The 19798-nt window shown below is 41.8% G+C and overlaps 1 protein-coding gene, 2 long non-coding RNA genes and 1 pseudogene across 5 annotated transcripts in view; 3 read left to right on the forward strand and 1 right to left on the reverse strand.

Annotated features, from left to right (window-relative positions):
• The window catches only part of LOC148682349 (uncharacterized), a 771506-nt gene that overhangs the window by 337888 nt on the left and 413820 nt on the right, over positions 1–19798 (forward strand). The window lies entirely within an intron of this gene.
• LOC137490983 (uncharacterized) overlaps positions 1–19798 on the reverse strand; it is a 471679-nt gene that overhangs the window by 216340 nt on the left and 235541 nt on the right. The window lies entirely within an intron of this gene.
• Positions 852–4899, forward strand: LOC141381864 (uncharacterized). 3 transcript variants are annotated; one of them, XR_015942798.1, is made up of 6 exons: positions 852–2070; positions 2161–2266; positions 2391–2461; positions 3639–3823; positions 3988–4191; positions 4543–4899. It is a non-coding gene; the product is annotated as an uncharacterized LOC141381864 (long non-coding RNA). The 3 variants fall into 3 exon arrangements; XR_015484317.1 differs by having other exon boundaries at positions 852–922; XR_015942797.1 differs by having other exon boundaries at positions 3988–4899.
• On the forward strand, positions 9623–10251 carry LOC147845232 (28S ribosomal RNA; annotated as a pseudogene; the record flags this gene model as incomplete).

The raw sequence follows: 19798 nt of genomic DNA on the forward strand, positions 1-19798 counted from the left end.
TTCCAAGAACTTTGTTTTAAGAACGTTTTTCATCAACATTATGACAAAGTTTATGAAGTACAAATAACGTTCTGAAGACGTTCCAAGAACTTTATTCAAAGAACGTTTTTCATCAACATTATGACAAAGTTTATGAAGTACAAATAACGTTCTGAAGACGTTCCAAGAACTTTATTCTAAGAACGTTTTCCATCAACATTATGACAACATTTATGAAGTACAAATAACGTTCTGAAGATGTTCCAAAAACTTTGTTATAAGAACGTTTTCCATCAACATTATGACAACATTTATCCCAGATAGCAGGCAGTAATCGGCCCGAGCTCGGCTGCCCTCCGGCGCCTCTGGCTCCGACTCGGCATCGGCGAGTGTTATCCGGGCCGAGTGCGGCCCGCAGCTCGCTCGCGCACATGCGGTTGTGATGCGGCTGTAAAGCACTGGCCCGATTCCGGTCAACCATATCCTGGCCGCTTCTGGCAAGGACTCGGCTGATGGCAACCGATTAAGTTCTTATTTTATCTAGTAATCTGTTAGCTCCACGTTTAATGATAATTTGAGAAAATATTCATGGTACGATAGCAAAAAAAAAAAAAAAAAAAAAAGAATATTTAGTGTGGATGGTCGCAATGTTTAGACGCAAACAAAACAATATTATTTATAAATAGATTATACATGTCATCTAGAGAAAAACTATGTATAATTCGCTTATTTTTGAGATAGCACGCTCCTGTGCTGACTGTTTGTTTTAAAGCAGAAGTTGGTTTCATAATAAACACATGCATTACTAAACTCCTGATCCAAACTCCAATCCAGACGGTGGCGGTAATGCTCCAAAAAGCTGGTTGTCAACCACCATGGCACGAAGATCACAAGAAGAAAAAGTTTGGTTTTTCAAAGATTCACGTGGATTCTGGTCAGAAAGGTAAGCTTTTTACTGCTTGTGTACTGTATAATTAGCGAATTTAGAGCTTAAAATATTTCCACGGTGTTTGGTTGTAACAGCGTTTAGTAATTTAAAACAGTTTGATACGAAATGTAACTTGCTTTAAGAAACACGACTGGAGCTAATGTATGCTAACGCTAACAGTTACAAACACGTCTGAAAGTTCCTTTTCCTTTTACACAATGTTAGATTGTAACGTGTGTAGTAACTGAAAACTATTTTAATTATTTTAAAGAAACATGAAACGAATTTGTGTGTATGCTAACTTTGCGTTAAAGAAAGTTTCTGTAGACGAATCCATTAACTAACAAGGCAAAATGTGTTTTTTTCCTGATTTAACATTATAAAGTACCGTGGATGTTGAAAAAATCATTGTACAGGCGTATACTTATCCAACAGTATTAATTCTGTGATTATGTGTAAATAAAAACTAATCGTTTTGGATTAATAAAATATTATTGTTTATCTTGTTTATGCAGTTAGTCACGAAAATGATCGAAACTCGACTGTTTACTATTCTCTTTAAATTATCCAAGAGAAATATATTACTATGCACTTTAATTCATATGTGTTAGCCTATGTGAATCAATTATATCTTTTGCTCAAGCTGTAATGGTCAGTTAATGTAAAACTGAACGTCTTAAAGCAGATTTTGATGTTTTTTTTATGTTATTGACAGTGATAAATTCTGATTTAAATGAATGGGTAACAATAGTTGTTGGTTAAGTCTTATTGTTCTTGTTTAACAAAGGTTAGTGAGATCATTTTGCAGTACATCACGACCAAAGAAGTCAATGGCACACTCTTTTAAACGTGAATAGGCATGTTATAGTTGTGTGCTAAAAGTCCATTATAAGCTGTAAACTGCTGATACATTTTCAACATAGATTGAGCTTTTCAGACATTACATTACTAATTGCTTCACAAACAGCTGAAATGGTTTATTGTTATTGGCTATCATCATCAAACATTTTTCACAATGGTAGGTTAATCTTCATGGGTACAGAATAATGCATGTGCTTGGCCATCTTACAAATCTATGTCTCAGATTCATAAGGCTGTCACTCTGCATGAATCTCCGAATAAATCTTGTGCAACCTTCTGTGTACTGATTATTTACACTATAGGTATTATATGCATTAATTAACTTTGATAGTATTTCAGGATTTGAACTTTTCTTTACGGGAGGTTAACAACAATGTGATGTTTTATTATAGATGCATATGAGGAAGCTCGACTCAAACATCCACACGCAACTGTGATTTCTGACTGGTAGACAGATGAGGATGATGATCGCCTGTCATACATCTAAAGACAGAACAGGTTTGTTTGCAATTATTTTAAACACATACTGTCAACATTATGTCATTGATCTATTACAACCTGTGAGTTTTGCCCTGGCACTATACTAAAGTGATGTTTTGTTTTGTAAATGTATCTGATCAAGGGACAGTATAGACACATCTATACCATGATGAAGAAAAATTACTTGGAACAAAGAGGCTGGATAAAAGGCAGGTATGAAGATTTCAGAAATCAATGCAGCACCACAAGTACCATCACCATCAATGACTATGGCAGAAATCTTAAGACCACCATCAACATGCACAGATACTGTACATTTCAGTACACCAGGCGTGTCCAAACTACGGCCCGCGAGGCTTTTTATAAATATCAATAGAATCTGGCCCGCTATACAAAAATGAACGTAATTCAATAAATAACCACCGGGTGTCGCTATTACATGCATTCAATTAAGCAGCAGTTCTTGTTATGATCTATCTATCTATCTATCTATCTATCTATCTATCTATCTATCTGTCTGTCTGTCTGTCTGTCTGTCTGTCTATCTATCTATCTACACACAGTTGAAGTCTGAATTATTAGCCCCTCATTGATTTATTTCTTCTTTTTTAAATATTTCCCAAATGATGTTTAACAGAGCAAGAACATTTTACAGTATGTCTGATAATATTTTTTGTTTTGGAGAAAGACTTATGTTTTATTTCGGCTAGAATAAAAAGCGGTTTAAATTTTTTTATGAACCATTTTAAGGTCAAAATTATTAGCCCCTTAAGTCTTCAGAACAAACCATTGTTATAAAATAACTTGCCTAATTACCTTAACTTGACTAGTTAACTTGATTAACCTAGTTAAGCCTTTAAATGTCACTTTAAGCTGTATAGAAGTGTCTTAAAAATATCTAGTCAAATATTATTTACTGTCATCATGGCAAAGATAAAATAAATCAGTTATTAGAGATGAGTTACTAAAACTAATATGTTTAGAAATGTGTGGAAAAAATGTTTAACTCTTCGTTAAACAGAAATTGGGGAAAATATATATATATACATATACATGTGTCTGTGTGATGTATGTAAAATTTGGCCCGCGACAACGTTTGTTTTTTTGCATCTGGCCCTCGGCCCAAAAAGTTTGGACACTCCTGCAGTACACCTATGAACATTTAAAGACTTTGTTCTAGTGCAGTTTGAGATCAAGACAGAACTCATTGCATCTCGTGATGTCTTTGTAAGAATTGAAGACATCACTAAATTTGTTAAGGTTTAATGCAGCTAGAAAGTAAAGATCAACTAGAGAATATCAGCAGTGTCTAACCCACTGTTGTATTTACAGAAGTTGTATGAGAATAAGCTACAGGTTGATTTATACTAATGTTATTTTTCTTTTTTAGCACGACTGACTGAAGTTTTAAAATCATGCAACGTCATAAAGCAGCAGCTGGGCCTGATTCTCACAAAACCAAAACAGACGTGATGAAATTCCAGATGTAAACACATTTGACCTTCCTTTGGCCAATTTGATTTGGAAAAGCTTGAAAATCAACTAAAGGAGCAGCCTGAACAAATGAAGAAACTGGTAAGTTCAAGCTCTTGCTAATTTCAAAGTGTTTTAAGTTTATTTGTTTTTTTATTGTTTTTTTTTTTTTTGCTTCGTAGGTAGCCTACTTTTTTCCTAATTTTTTCTTTTTTTTACATTAGTACTTGTTCACTACTAATTATCTGTTTATCTTTTAATCACAGATGGAGTGAGGACAAATGTCCATACCACGCCACTGATAAAGAAGTGGAAAAATGCATTACAAGGTAGCTACAACTTGCCCCTGACAGGGATGGAGGAAGAAAGAAGAGAAAGCTAATGTGTCAAATGTCTACATCACTATTTTGTTTTATTTTTTAAACAACATTTTAAGTGTATTAGGATGTTCCCTGATACTTGAACAATTTGTTTCTTTCATTTGCATTTATATATATATATATATATGTATATGTATATATGTGTGTGTGTGTGTGTTCTAAAGAAACATCTTGATACATTTTTAATAAATGTAATACAAATAAAATTATAAATAAAAAATTGCACAAGACGTGTATATATATGAAATGCATAATCATCTCACTCATGTCTTGCTGTTTGTGCAATTGATTTTGTTCAAGTTTATTTAAAAAAAAAAAGTTTGACTTTATACTTCTGCAATTATATATATATATATATATATATATATATATATATATATATATATATATATATTTGTTTGTTTATTATTATTTTAATGTTTTATTAAAAAATGTTTCAAGATGTTTCTTCAGAATTCTGCAGTACTTTTTACAAGTTTGACTTGGATATTTTACGGATTGTCATTGGTATTTTTAAGATGTTTCTTGCTATATCTTAAATTGGTTTCTATATTTAGGTTTATATAAAATTTAGCTGTTTTTTTTACAAATTTTTAATTCAAGTCTATTGGGAAAACAGGGTTGTTTTAAAAAACATCTGTGTTTGTGTGTAGTTTTTAGAGTTTTTGTTTAAATCTTTCTGTGTGTCTTTATTGTGTTGTTTTATTGTTGTTTTTATATTGATATTCTTGTGCACTACAAAATTATTTATAAAATTTTAGTACTATTTTTTTCATGCAATCAATAAACGTTTAACATGTATTTATTTTGTCATTTGTCTGATTATTTTCGTTACAGAATATGTATGCAGTTTGCACTTTATTCAAAGGTTAAACGCAGTGCTTACACTTTGTGTTTATATTATAGCCTGTGTTTGCTGTTATATAAATTCAAATGGTTGTAATACCATATATCAAGTACCAATGTAATACCAAAAGGTTTTATAAGGTGTTTAAATACGGAGTCGCGCCAGCTCCGGGCCGCAGCGCACATTACCCTCGCGCCGATTCCGGCGCGGATGCGCAGCGTCGGCTCGCTTACGGCCGCCGCATCTGGCCCGCTTGATTCGGGCCGGAATCGGGCAGTGAGTCCACAGGCATCCGGCCCGAGTCCGGCAGCCGAAGTTGGGCCGAGGGGTTAGTCTCCGGCAGGCAACAATCTAGCCGGAACTGGCCCGAGTGTATTTTGCTATCTGGGATGAAGTACAAAAACGTTCTGAAGACGTTTCGAGAACTGTTCTAAGAACGTTTTTTATCAACATTGTGGCAACATTCATCAAGAACAAATAACGTTCTGAAGACGTTTCAAGAACTTTGTTCTAAGTACGTTTTCCATCAACCTTATGAGAGTGTTCATCAAGTACAAATAACGTTCTGAAGATGTTTCAAGAACTTTGTTCTAAAAACGTTTTCTGTCAACATTATGACAACGTTTATGAAGTACAAATAACGTTCTGAAGACGTTCCAAGAACTTTATTCAAAGAACGTTTTTCATCAACATTATGACAACGTTTATGAATTACAAATAACGTTCTGAAGACGTTTCGAGAACTTTGTTCTAAGAACATTTTTTTAACAACGTTACAAGAACGTTAACAACGTTAAGAGACCCTTCTAAAAACGTTATATTGATAACGTTTTGTGCTAACATTTCCACAACGGCAGAAATGGTTTATTGTTATTAGCTATCATCATCATCAAACATTTTCCACAATGGTAGGTTAACAGTGTTTGGTAACTTACAACTATCTGATCCAAAAGGTTTCTTATTTAAGAAATATGACCTATTGACTTATTGTTAAATAAGTAAATAAATGAGTCAGTTACTGTGGTCACTTACTCCATAAAGTTAACCTCCACTCCACAGCTGCCCTGTCCTGACCTCTTTATGCATCTCAAAGGACCGAGCTGTCCCGGGAGAAGCTTGCTAATATACAGAATTGGACTCAAGGCCATCTGGGCGTTCAAAGCATTTGCAGACCTGGACAGATTTGTCCAGCCCAGCACCTCCTTGTGCTGCAAAAGGGATGAATTCTCCCTATGAGCTATCAACCAAGGCTGAACCTGGACGGGGGCATCCCACGAGTCACTTTTAACACACAAGGCAGGGATAATTTGTCCCAATCGGAACGTAGCCAAGGCAGAACCTGGACGCAGCAAGCATCCAGCTTTGAACTGAGAAGACAGGGCTCATTTGTCCCTACTGAATCTACTTTTACCACACAGATAATAAATAAAAGGAATAATGAAGACACTGAACACCATTTGACTGTTAAGTTGTACAATATTTATTCAGGACGATTCAGAGTCTTCTGTTGGTTTGAGTGGACGAGCGCCCTGGCTTTTTCCCCTGGCAGGACGCCATGGCAGGACGCCATGGCAGCGTCCTCCTGCTGGTTCCCTCCTGGAAAAGAGACACATAAAGGGCAGTTAGCCAATGCCACACGTTCTGCTGTCCACGCCAAAGAGAATCTGATTTTACCAGGGGAGAGACGGGAGTCTCTGTCCTCTTGTGCCCTTTCCGCGGGGGGCTTTCAGTGCCTGCTGCCTCCCCATCCTCCTCCTCCACCAGGGCCCTTTCAAACAGTCTGCGGCGCTCGCGTGCTTGGAGAAGTCCGAGGTGAAGTGCATAGAACTTATCTGAGGTTGAAGTGTCATGGCACATGAATTGCGCCACCTTGCGGCGATCCTCTGAAGAGTGTGCATTCTTTGCCTGCGTCGGAGAGAGACAGAAGCTTGATTAGGACCGAAGCCGCCGCTGGTAGTTACAGGGGCGTCACATGCATACTCACATGGGTCGCGATCGCAGTCCATACTTCAGTAAAGGTGGGTTTGCCTGGAAGGCCCATACTGATCCAAGCAGACTGAAAGTACTTGTTCAGGGTCCGACAAGGACTGGCTCTGGAAGTGAAAAAGAAATAGGTAGCCTGGCTCCCTCCAGGGAGACCAGCCTGCAGCGCCAAGAACCTGCGGAACCAGCTGTATTCCTCCCTGTTTAGGGACAACTGCGCCGCCCCGAAGGCTCTGTTTGTCTTGTGCGTGGTAATCTGCCATCAGAGAACAAGCAGTGAGTGAGAGCATGCTACTGGTGACCCCCACCTTACTAGCGCCATACTCACGTTAATGACATAAGCAGACTCGTCGGGGCTTCTGGAGGCCTCTTCAACCTCCTGGATTGTGAGATTCTGGAAGACTCCACAGCGATGCCCAGAGATGGAAGTTAGGTAACCAGTCAGAAAGCCATAAAAGCGCCACTGTTGCCTAGTGCTTGGGTTAGACTCGAGGCTATCTGATGAAGGACATTAGCCAAATTAGACCACCGACGGTTTTATTTCCTCTCTGGTTCACCAACAGCTCTTGGCTACTGACTTGTTCTCCGGGGCGCCAGCAGCCCAACCAAGAGCTGCTGGTGGCCCGGAGAGGAAATGTTCGTTTCTTCTCCAGGGGCACTAGCAGTTCTTGGTTCACCCAGTCACGTCTGTCTGCCCCTCTCCCCCGCGAATGGGACTCATTCGGGGGGAAGGGGGGCGGACAGACGTGGGTGGATGAACCAAGAACTGCTGGTGACCCAGAGAGGAAATTAAACCTAGGCCACCAGCAGCCGTTGGTTCACCCAGCCACGTCTGTCTGCCCCCCTTCCCCCCAAATAAGTCCCATTCGCGGGGGAGAGGGGCAGACAGACGTGGGTGAACCAAGGGCTGTTGGTGCCCCGGAAGAACGAACAGGGGGAATTGTTGGAAGGGCGGAAGGCTGGCTTACCTAGCAGGGCAGGAATTTTCCTCCCAGCGGTCCGGTGACAGCGCACTAGGCTGGCCTTGGGGATCAGTCTGTTTTCCTTCACCTGCTTGGTCCGTACCTCGTGCACGACGACACGCCGGCATATGCCGCGAATGAGGGCTCTGACCTCCCTTCGAATCAGAACCAGAGCCGTGCTGGAGAGGCGGCCAGCGGGGTTTCCGATAGGTAGTCCAGGAACTGGGCCACGTTCTTCAGATAGTGCTGCCTGGTGGGCTCGGCCATCCGCGTCTGACCTAGCAGGGCGGTCCACGCTCAGATTCAGGCTGGTTGGTTGAGGAAAAGGAAGGTCCCTGGCTCCGCAGTGCCCCTGGCCATGTAACCAAGGAAGGCTTTGATTCTCCCTAGCTTCGAAGTGACGTTGTTCCGCAGGCGGGCGGTGGGCTCGCTGCCCAGTTGGTAGCCTTCGAACTCCCCCAAGAGAAGGTCTGTGGAACGAGCACAACCAAGAGTCAACTTCCCCGAAGACACACACCCAGCACAGCGACAGTGACATGCCTGAAATATACTCAACTCAGCACAGGGACGTGGTCCGGGAATGGGTAGGCATGGGGTTCCAAAGCCTCCGGAGGCTCGGGGGGCGTAGGACCTCCGGGTGCCCCTCACCCGGGAGTCGATGATGCAGTAGGTGACCTGGTTCTCCTCGCCCTCTTCCTCCTCCTTCTCCCCTCCTTAACTTCCAGTAGAGGCGTGTGATTTGGAGCAGGGTGGACCGCATCTTGGTAACCTGCTTCCCCAGGTCCGTTAGCTGAGCCTGTATGCGCTCCGTGTCACGCCTGCAGCCGCGGTCGGCGCACGGGCGGCCGGCCTCTGGGCCCTCCGAGTCCCGCTCCTCCTCGGAGGACGAGGCTAGCCGGGACACGAAGGGGCTAGCCGGGACACGAAGGGGATTGCCGGCTGGGTGGACTGCAGTCACTGCAACTCCCGAGCTACTTTCCGACGTTTTGCCCTCCCCATAGCCTCTTTCCGGCCCGAGGTCGAGAGCTCCGCGTGCTGCCTCAAGTGCCTGTCTAGTCACAGGACGCCAGCCCGGGACTGGGCACGGCGTCTTCCGCGTGTCCACGTGGCCGGCAGCCAGCGCGAGCAGCAGCCACTTCTCGTCCGAGTTGGTCACCTAGTGAACGGCCGTCAGGTGAGGAGCAAGCCGACTGTAGACGTTGAAGCATAGGGCACATTCAGCCATGGCCGTGCTAGAGCCAATGCAGAGGGGGAAAGGGGCCCACACGCCAGGTGCGGCGGTTGATAAGCGGGCGGAGGCGGTGTCCACTTCTGCGTCATGACGTTGGTGGACCCGTATTTCTTAAAGAGGAAGGATACCCCCCCGCACCAGGGGGTGTAAGCCGATGCCCTACGGGGATCCATTCGGTTCAAGCCTTCTTTTGTTACGACTCTCAAGTAGGGGGGAGAGGGGTGTCCACCTCACTCCCCCCCCCCCCTTTTCAAAGGAACCAGAGGGGGGTGTCCCGTTCGACAATGCACTCCCGCCCCTTCATCGCTGCCCCGGCCAGCGGTTCGACACTTCTCTCTCTTGTTACGACTCGAGTAGGGGAAGGGGTGTCCCACCTCACTCCCTCCCCCCTTTATTGCTGCTCTGGCCTGCGGGAGCTTTTCCACAGCCTTTCTTTCACGTTCACTTTTTCCACCCCAAGAAGGGGATTGTTTGAGCCCCATCGAACATGCACCGTTTTGGGGCGGGAGCTTGACTCTAGTCTGGCACTGTGAAGAGACATGAGGGGTGTAGAATAAGTGGGAGGCCCCCGGGCTACCCGGGCCGGCCGCCGGTGAAATACCACTACTCTTATCGATTCCTCACTTACCCGGTTAGGCAGGGAGGTTGGGTAGCTCTTGGTCAGTGCTCTCCCCGCTTCTGGTGTCAAGCGCCCTGGGGAACAGCCTCCCGGGCGCGCGACCTGCCCCGGGGACAGCGTCAGGTGGGGAGTTTGACTGGGGCGGTACACCTGTCAAACGGTAACGCAGGTGTCCTAAGGCGAGCTCAGGGGGGACAGAAACCTCCCGTAGAGCAGAAGGGCAAAAGCTCGCTTGATCTTGATTTTCAGTATGAGTACGGACCGCGAAAGCGGGGCCTCACGATCCTTCCGGCTTTTGGGGTTTTAAGCGGGAGGTGTCAGAAAAGTTACCACAGGGATAACTGGCTTGTGGCAGCCAAGCGTTCATAGCGACGTCGCTTTTTGATCCTTCGATGTCGGCTCTTCCTATCATTGTGAAGCAGAATTCACCAATCGTTGGATTGTTCACCCACTAACAGGGAACGTGAGCTGGGTTTAGACCGTCGTGAGACAGGTTAGTTTTACCCTACTGATGTGAACCGTTGTTGCAATAGTAATCCCGCTCAGTACGAGAGGAACCGCGGGTTCAGACATTTGGTTCGTGCGCTTGGCTGAAGAGCCACTGGTGCGAAGCCACCATCTGTGGGATTATGACTGAACGCCTCTAAGTCAGAATCCCGCCTAAAAGCAGCGATACTGCAGCGCCATGATCTCCGATAGGCCCCGGGTAACCGGGAAGCCCCTCTCCGGGGGGGCCCCTGGCGCGGAGAGCCATTCGTGACAGGAACCGGGGGCGCGGCTAGAACGAGCGCCGCCCCCTCTTCCAGTGACGCACCGCATGTTTGTGGGGAACCCGGTGCTTAAATGACTCGTAGACGACCTGATTCTGGGTCGGGGTGTCGTGCGTGGCAGAGCAGCTCCGTCGCTGCGATCCATTGAAAGTCATCCCTCGATCCAAGCTTTTGTCAGCTGAAAGAGCGTTAGGGGCCTTTCGGTTTGACTATTCCTTTAAAGTTGCGGTCCACCAACGGCACAGCTCCTTTAAGAAGGGGTGTAATCATCCGGGCGCCCGAGGGTATAAAAGCCGAATGCCACGTCAGCATAAACACTCTTGACCATGGGTATGGGATGCGCGTTGTGTGGCGGCGATTACACAGATCTTTCCCAACATTTGAAGCGAACGCACGGTATACTTAACCCCCAAGAACGGCTCCTTTTGCTCAAATTGTCGTCCGGCCGATTCGACATAAATAAGACCGTTTGTCCATTACCGGACTGCCTCAAAAGGCCAGCCCGTATGGATCGTCACCTGAAAGGTCACGGCTTGGGCGAAGCGTACAGAAATTAAACGGTTTCTCCGTGATCTATGGTCCAGCAATCCATCAGTGGCGGTGGTTAGTCGGTTGTCGGATGAGGAGGAGGAGGCGGCGGCGCCGCCGGAGGAGAGGGTTGGTGATGGGTCTGGGGCAACAACGCGGGTCGACCTGCAGTCTTTGGCCGACGACGTCAATTCGTTGCGGGCGCATTTGCTTGATCTGACCCGCATGTTTAGTCAGCTAAGGGCTAATGAAAAGGCCGTGATCCAACCTCATACAAGCCGGGTCCGTGGTTCGTCTCCGGGCAAAGTAACGGGATTACGTGAGTACTGTAACGCTAAAATTGACCCGGATTATTGTACCTAGTTTGACCGCGTATGTGGTGTGCTTGGCAGGCCAGTTGGTCTGCGAATACAAGGGATACATCCTTGGCAGCGATCCGACCCCCAAGACCCGAAATAACGCGGCCACGAAAGTGGGTCACGTTCGGTCATTCTTGCAGTTCATGAGCGCTGGTTCGGAGCAGGTAGACGACCTGTTATTCTTGGAGAACCCATCTAAAATACGAGAATGGGTGGTAGATTTGGGCCGGTCACCGATAGTTGAATCCACCCGCTCTCAGTACTTAAAGCATGTGATTCAGTTCCTGCAGTATGTGTACGAGGCTCCACCAACCTCGTGCCGGCTGACGCCACGTGCCATGGTCATAGTTATGAGGGAATTAAGGTCATTATCCCGCGGGCTGCATCGCAAAGTCGCAGCCCACGAACGCTCTGTGAGGTGGGCAAAAGAGGCTAGGCTGATATCCAAATGTGACCTGTTGACCTGTCATCAGCGGGCGGGCTCGATCATTCCCAAGCATCTAGGTGATCTGATTGCGGTCGCTGCGTTAATGACTGGGGGACATGGGCTCCGCTAACCCACGCTCTGTTTCTGTATCAGATGATCTGTCCTCCTCCCCGAACACGAAAGGTCAAATGGCGGCTATACGGCTACTTAATTGCCTACCTGGTATTTATTACCGGTCATAGGCCAGGCGTCTTCCAAAATCTTTTAATCCAAGAAGTGACCGGGGCTAGGCGGTCAGCGGATGGCCTGTCGTTGGTTATTAATGTGAGTAACCCCCCATCCCCATACTAAGGGGACCAAATTAATTAAGCCGCGTAAATCGGCTTGGTCTCTGTGTAAATAAAGGTTGTGACGCACAAGACAAATCAGGCCTACGAGGCCGCGCAACTGGCTGTTACGACCGAAGAATACCAATGGTTCAATAAATTTCTGGGTCTGAGATCCAGCCTACCCGGTGGGAAGTCTGCCAACTACTTTTTCTTCACGTCAAGGCCATCCAACTGCAAAAATTTGAACCAATATTTCCAATTGGCTTGGGCCGAGATGAGACTTCCAGGGACCCCCACATTCACCGATGTTCGTTCATCAATCGCAACCCACGTAAGAGATCCTTTACCCGGGTTAGTAATTGTGATATTTGCGGTATAATTGTGGCTAAATGTATCGTCTCTCTCCCCCCAGATTAAACACGCTCACAGCGGGGAACATCGAGCCAAGCTCGCGGATTTTATGGGGCATGACACGAGCACATCGGACCGCTATTACAAAATGAATCTAACGGCCAGTCAAGCCATGTCCTACCGGCACCTGTTCGAACAGGCCCTCTCTGAAACCCCCGGTGATAATCAAATTGACAGCCATCCTCCAGCGGTAAGTAAGTGTGTTGGTGGCCGATTTAGATAGCTCGATCCACGGCTGAAATGTGTGTGTGTTCTTCCTTCTAGGACAGTAGAGTGAGAGCGCCCAAGCGCAGCAGCGATGGAAGCCGGTTATCTTCCAACCCCAAACGGAAGAAATTGTTTCAATTTCCCCCTTAAATAAAATGGAACAAATTACCTCTCTGTGTCTGTCTCATGTATCAGAATCGGGCAAACTGACATTAGACTTGCGCCCTGGACATCCGTCCTGCAGAACCAGCTACAGGCGTCTGTCCTCGGTCATCCGGCCTAAGTGAGGAGTTAATCTGTATTAACCGTGTACAGGTTGCCGCTTAGAGAAACGTCGGGCCGGCTGTGGGGACTCGCGATAACACTTTCTCCCAATATTGTATTTTTGATCTTTATATTCCTAGATCATTTGAAGTACTTTATCTAGGAGATACTCCTATTAATCTTAAAAAGGAAAATAAATATCTATAAGATATTTTTGGCAACAAGTAAAAAAGCTATAACCCGGAAATGGTATAAAGAAGAGCCACCAACTAAAGACGAATGGTTCGAAATTATAGCAGAAGTTAAGGAAGTGGAAAAATGACACATGCACTTGGATTACAATTAGAAACCTTTGAAAAGAAATAGAGTAAATGGCTGACTTTCTCCTCAACGACAATATAATTATAACTGAACATTTACATAATTCTATAGGTTATGTATCATTGTGAAAATATGTTTGGCAACCTTTTATTATAATTTATTTTATATTTATTTATTTTGAGGTTAATTTAATATTTTTATGCATATGTGTGTACATGGATATACATGTGGAATGATATATATATATATATATATAGATATATATATATATATATATATATATATATATATATATATATATATATATATATATATCAAACAAGAGATGCAAGTAAAGCTTAAAATAATATCATTGATGGTTAAGTGCACCATTTCCCAAAAACTATCAATTCTTGAGCACTGCCAGAATATATGCACATGATGTGCCTCTTTTACTCAGCAGTTCCTCCAACAAGGATTAGTCCCCAATTGTAATGATTTAATTTAGGGTGTAATTAAAAAAAAAAAATAAATAATCAAATTAAGTTTTTCCAACAAAACTCGCGCCACATTCTTGAGCTTGTTGAGGTGTGTGGGACAGCACATATTTTAACCCATTGGTTTTAATTTAGTATAATGCCTACTTCATTTTCCAATTTTAAATCTTATATAGTCTGTTGAGAGTCCTCTAGAATTACTTATTGCTCTATATAATTTAGACATTTTTTTAGTCATACTTTTATGTCTGTTCAAAAATCTGAACAAGCTGGTCGTTTCAGTCCTCATCCTGTATTTATTTTATTTAATAGTCCAGCAACTGTAAAGATCTAAATACATCTTGCTTTAGAAGACCAAACTTATCTTTTAAAGTTTAGAAGCATTCCATTCTGCCATCTTTTATAATTGTACAAATGAAGAGATTCCTAAATATACCCATCGTTTAAATCTATTATCCATAGTTCCAGGTTTGAAATCAGAGTCATGCGCCACCCAATTCAAGATTTTAATTTGTTTTTCCAAATGAAGTTCCTTCACCACTGTATACCAAGTTTTCAGAGTAAACTCTGTTAGTGGGTTAAAATAATGGATCTTCATCTGGAATTTTTTTTTTACCTATTAATGCTTGAATTGGTATTTCCTGAATTTTGCTCTCTATTTCCTTCCATGTCCTGTAATGTCAGACAGGGCAGAACAAGACTTCGCACAGGACTTCATTGCTTTTATTTGGCGGATCGCACCAGTTCTTGTGCATTATCCCCACCTGCCTGTAACCTGATTCAGAGACTCTACTGTTCCCATTATAATCCCTTCCCCTAACCTAATGAGAGACTTCGTATCCGCCAGCGCCGCGTCTCCAGTTCCTCTGACTTCTGCTCACTTCTCCCACTATGTCAGGTTCAGAAAATAACTCCCTCCCTCCCTACCTTAAACTTTATAAATTTGCATTAAAGTAATTCTAAAAATGAAATCTTATTAATCAGTCCTGTATCTTTTAAAAATCTAAACAATGCAGTGTACTTAATATGCCTTCCTACCTCAGGATTTAATAAAAATTTCAATGTGAACTCGTAATCTCTTTCTTGACTTCTTCCCATAACTCTCTTCATTATACCGCTCACAATGCATGATCACATGTTCAACAGATTCATTTTTACCCACACTCATAGACCTGTTCTGTGCTTCGCCATTACCTTCAATGTACTGTTAGGTCCAGTATGCCCAATTCTTAGTCTGGATAAAATAGTATCCTCTTTCCTTTCGAGTGCCTCCCTTTACCCACTTTTGGCTGAATATTGTACATTTGCCTTCTATTCTTTCCTGCTTCCCAATGGAACTGCCATTTCCCCATTATTTGTTTCTTTATTATTGTTTTAACTTCAATTCTACTGTAATTCACTTCCATTCCTATATTATCTTCTATTGTAGCTTGCTTTGCCATTTTATCTGCTTCTTCGTTTACTTGTAACCCCTCATGAGTTGGCACCCAGATGAACACTAACTTTACTCTTTCTCCTTCTAATTTATACAACTCGTGTAATATTTCAAATGCTAAACTTGCCTACAGTCTAAGGGGTCTATTTTGATGGTCCAAAACGCAGGGCACAACCGCTTTCAGGGCGTGTCAGAACGCATTTTTGCTAATTTAAGGACGGGAAAACCCGCTTTGTGCCGTGGCGCATGGTCTAAACGGGTTGAGTTTATTTTGTTAATGAGTTATAGGTGTGTTTTGTGAATAAACCAATTAGAGTCTCATCTCCCATTCCCTTTAAGAGCCAGCTTTGTCGCGCCATAAGCGCATTCATTATTTACAGGACGTATAGTAAGTCTAAGTGGAAAAACTGAGCATTTCACTAGCAAACAGTGAACAGTTTTTTTTTGTTTTGTTTTGTTTTTTTTTTACAGAAAACTGTTAAACAGAGCATCTATCGAGTGAGAATGAGTGATAATGGATCTACTTTCACTTACACTCTTGGATAGGGAAACCTTTACACACAGACATCCATTAGCCTATAAATAATCAATTGCGTTTGTTAAGCGCAAATATTAGTTTCAAAACTTTTTCTAAATTCAGTTCCAATTTCCAGCAAACAAATAAATGAACAACAATAACAAGTGTGCTCAAAAACCTGAGTTACATCCTAAAACACATGCTGTGCCCCATATGGTGTAAAACCTGACAGGTGGGCAAATCTAAGCTTGTTGTTAATAAAACAAATATAAATATGAATATAATAAATAATACTGCTAACAACAACAACAACATTATACAAAAGCAAATTGTTATGAATAAACTGAAAAAGCCTCCCGAGATGAAGACATAAAAGCAGTGATTTTTTCATATTTATGTAGGCTAGAAAATAATGTTTTGTAATATTTTAATCCTTTATATTTATTTCCTATATTTATTCTTATTTTATCCTATATATGTTCTTAATATTTAAATGTTTTCATATGTAAAGATACTTGCCTATTGCTCCCTTGTGCGTATTAAACAGTGTGTAAGCGAGGCGCAACTCTGCACCGGAGTTTAGTTTTGGTCTAATGAAAAATCTATTTTAGAACGCCTATAGGTGCACATCTGAACGCAAATGCATTTGCTATTTAAACAGCGTAGCGCAACTCTTGCGCCAAGCTGAAACTAGCAAAAGACTATTGCACCGCGCCTTCCGCCACATTGCGCCGGGTGTATGATAGGGCCCTAGGTGCTTCAATGCTAAAAAAAAGAGCAGAACTGCAATCTGAGCAAACTAAAAAACTCTTTATTTCAGCATCTTTCACCCATTGTAAAGCTAAACTTATTGCCAACATTTCCCCTCTATATATTGCTAATTTGTTTGAAATCCTTATTTTTTTTACTATATTGAACTTTGGAATTACAGATGCTATTCCTAGCTGGTCATTATCTGGATTTTTTGATGTATCTGAATAAACATGTACCATATCTCCGTATTCTTCCATTAAATATTCCCTTACATACATTTCCTCCAATTCTCCCATTCCCACTTTTTGTCTATTTTCTAAAATTTTTAAATCCACTACTGGTTGAGGCAGAACCCACAGAAATACAGCAGGTATAATCAGTCTGGGAGATATACTTAACTCTTTAATGTTCACTTCCTCTACTAAATGTTCCACTATCCACCCAAAACTGTTACATTCACTTTTTCCATACTCCCAGCATTTCTGTAAAACCTTAGTTGTAGGGTGAGACTCCTCCTGCCCCATTAGATTAACCCAATAAACTGCCGTTAACTGTTTCCTCCTTAAACTAAGAGGCATCTCTCCTACTTCAACTTGAAGTGCTGACACAGTAGATGATCGGATCGCTCCACAACAAATCCTTAATGCCTAAGCCTGTATTCTTTCTAACTTCTCTAGATGAGTCTTTGCTGCTGAACTGTACACTACACAGCTGTAATTCAACACTGATCTAATCAGTGTAAAATATATAGTTTTTAAAGCCAATCTGTCTGCCCCCCAGACCTGCCCAGCTACACATCTCATTTTGTTCAGAACCTTTTGCATTTATCTTCCATCCATTTAATATGTTCATTCCATGCAAGTCTATGATCTAACCACATACCTAAAAATCTTATTTTTGATAGCCGTTCTAACTGTTGATTATATAACCTTAACTTCAAATTTGTTCCTTTACTTTTTTTGTAAACAAGACCACTTGCATTTTTCCACTGAAAACTTGAAACCCCATTTAAAATGGACCACTCTTCAACCTTATTTAATGCCTCTTGCATTTTCCTCATAATATAATCTATATCTCATCCCCTAAACCACAAAGCTCCATCATCCGCAATTAAAGACCTACTTATCCCCCCTATCTACTTTCTCAAATACTTCATTAATCATTATAATGAAAAGCAACGGGCTTATGACACTCCCTTGAGGAGTACCATTCTCTGTCAATTGTTTTGGTGTTATAAATTCTCCTACTTTTACCTTAATTGATCTCTCTTGCAAAAAAAAAATATTTAACCCAATTAAACATTCTCCCTTCTACTCCCATTTTTTCCAGTTTTATTAACAGTCCACCATGCCATGCCATATCATAGGCCTTTTCAATATAAAAAAAAAAAAAATACTGCTCCCACTGATTCTTTATTCATTAATGCTTTTCTTATATCTGTCTCTAAACATACTACTGGATCCATAGTCCCTCTACCCCCCAAAGCCACTCTGATTTGGTAATAATTTCTTACCCTTTTCCAAATGATACATTAATCTGTCAGTTTTTTCCATTATTTTACCTAAATGAGATGTAAGTGCTTTTGGTCTGTAGCTGTTTGGATTACTATAATCTTTTCCTGGTTTCTTAATTGGTATTATTAAAGCTTCTTTCCAACTCGTTGGCAAAATTTCTTCTCTCCATACCTTATTGCAAAAATCTAGCATAATATTCAAAGCCTTGTCACTTAAATGTTTAATCATAGTGTAACTTTATCTAAACCAGGGGAAGATTATTTTACTCTGTTTATACTCTTTTCAGTTCTGCCATTTCCAATGGAACATCCAAAACACTGCCTGTTTCTTCTTTCCATTGCTTTATCATAGGATTACTTGATAACACCTCCTCCCTGATCCTTACTCTATCCTCACAAAAATTTCTAGGGTTTACTTTGGTGAATGCTTCTCTTAGCATCATAGCCTTTTCTCTGTCATTCACTGCCATCACGTTTCCTTCTTTGAGCACAGGAATTTCCACATCTTTTCTAATTACTCTCATTTTTCAATCATATTCCATATTTCCTTTTCTGGTGTACTTCATATTTTGTTACAAAATTCCCTCCAGTATTCTTTTTTTGTTTGCCTTAATACTCGCCTAACTTTTGCTTGAACAGTTTTATATTCTATTAAACTTTGAAAGTGAATTTGTCATTTTTTTTTAAAAATGCCTTCCTTTTTCGTTTTATGACTTCTCAGCATTTCTCATTCCACCAAGGCACTATCTTCCTCTCCCTTCCCCCTTTACTCTTTGGAATATATTTTTCAGCTGCCTCCATAGTTACTGCTACTATTCTGTTGTTTTTTCATCATCGTCAGATATCTCCTTTTTATCCAGTGTTTTTAACCCTTCTTCACTAACTGACATAAATTCTTCCCAGTTTGCTTTTACATAAATCCATCTCCCACCAATCTTTGCACAAGACTGAGTGTGTGAGCTGCTTTTATGAGTGAGTGTGGTTCATCAGTGTGATGTGCTGCAGGTGTGTGTGGTAATTAGTGTTTGTGCATGACGTCATGGTTAGAAGTCCGGTGACGGTGACCTCTGCTGGCCAGCGAGGGGAATGACTGGGACCGAGACAGTGACATTACAGGTCAGCTGCATCTTGTGTTAACCATACTCCTAAGTATTTAAGGGAGTTTAGTTTCCAATTATTATTTAATTTATGTTGAAGTTTATTGTTTGGGTTGTAGCCAAACTATAAAATTTGAGTTTTTTGTATATTTAATTTGTACCCAGAGAGTTCTCCAAACCTTTTAAGAACAAGAAGCAGACTAGAAAGTGATTCATCTGGATTGGAGAGATATAGTAGCACATCATCCGCATATAGAGCAATTTTATGGTCTACCTTATTAATGTTAATCCCCCCAATTGATTTTTCTTCTCTAATTGCCTGGGCTAGAGGTTCAATGTACATGGCAAACATCAGGGGAGAGAGGGGACAACCCTGCCTAGTTCCTTTTTCTATTTTTATCTTTTTTGAAAGACAACCATTTATTTTTATCCTAGCCTCTGGGTTTAAATATAAACATTGAACGCTTCTAACTGTATTTTCTGTAAATCCAAATCTATATTAAACATTAAATAAATATTCCCAATTTACACAGTCAAATGCTTTCTCTGCATCTAGGCTAACTAAAATTGCTTTAATGTGATCTTTTTTAATTTGTCGTATTGCATGAACTATGTCTATCAAATCAGGTAAAAATGTTTCAAGTCTCT

This window comes from Danio rerio, chromosome 4, assembly GCF_052040795.2.
Source record: "Danio rerio strain M-AB ecotype USA chromosome 4, GRCz13ab, whole genome shotgun sequence".
NCBI classification, from domain to species: domain Eukaryota; kingdom Metazoa; phylum Chordata; class Actinopteri; order Cypriniformes; family Danionidae; genus Danio; species Danio rerio.